Source organism: Propithecus coquereli, unplaced genomic scaffold, assembly GCF_000956105.1.
Source record: "Propithecus coquereli isolate 6110/MARCELLA unplaced genomic scaffold, Pcoq_1.0 Scaffold204, whole genome shotgun sequence".
NCBI classification, from domain to species: domain Eukaryota; kingdom Metazoa; phylum Chordata; class Mammalia; order Primates; family Indriidae; genus Propithecus; species Propithecus coquereli.
Window position 1 is genome coordinate 1,961,826 of NW_012145412.1, and position 948 is coordinate 1,962,773.

Consider the following 948-nt stretch of genomic DNA (forward strand, 5'->3'; position numbering starts at 1 on the left):
TATAGAAGTTTCCAGCTGGGCAGGATGCAGAGATTACAAGTCCTTTTCATATGTTAGTGCTCTTTACAAAAGTCCTGTGATTCTGAGGAGAGAGGTGAGTGGGACCTTGGACCATCTCACCATTATTCCACCCAGAGCAGCTTTTATTTCACTACCTTTATCACTGGAAAGTTACTGATCTAGTTCAGCCTTTATAATTTTAGCAGTGAAGAAATATGATAAGAGAGGTGATGTTTTTCCTCTGGTCTTAGAGATAACTAGTACTAAAACCCATGAGTTCTGTCTAAGTTCTTAGGAGTTCGTAGTAGCATTGCTTTAATGAATATGAGCCCAGGAAAGACAGCTAGTTTGTTCAACGGCATGAGGCTTACAGTATATTTAAATATGAGGTATATTAAGGGACAGTGAACAACTCAGATTGAATAGAACGCATGACTTATATTGGGGAGTCCTAAGAGAAAATACAAGCTTTACTTTGGAGGCATTTAAGAAGAATAGTGAGACACGTATCCATCAAAATGCTTTGGGGAGAAGTTATTTCTGCTTTTCACCAAAATGAAGTAAAAGGAATAAACTATAACTTTTTGCTTGAAACAACTAAAAAAAAAAAAAAAGGAGAAAGATACATGACACAGACTCTTCAAGACATTGATTGACTATGAAATTGAGAGACAATTATTGAAGGTAACAAACACAGACCCCACAATTGTCCCAGCTGATTGACATTGAGTTTCCAGACTTTGGTGTAAGGAGGGGATACTCAGGCAAAGAGCTGGAAGTACAGGGAGGCCAGGCGGCTAGTGTTTGAAAGAGCAGGATGTCAGAGAGGAGAGAGCTGCAGAGAGAAAAGAGAGAGACAGGTGAGGAGGGAGGGGGACACTGAGAGAGAGAGAGAGAAGGAGAAAATGGGACAGTGAGAGAATGAGAGAAGAGTAATCCAGGGATCTG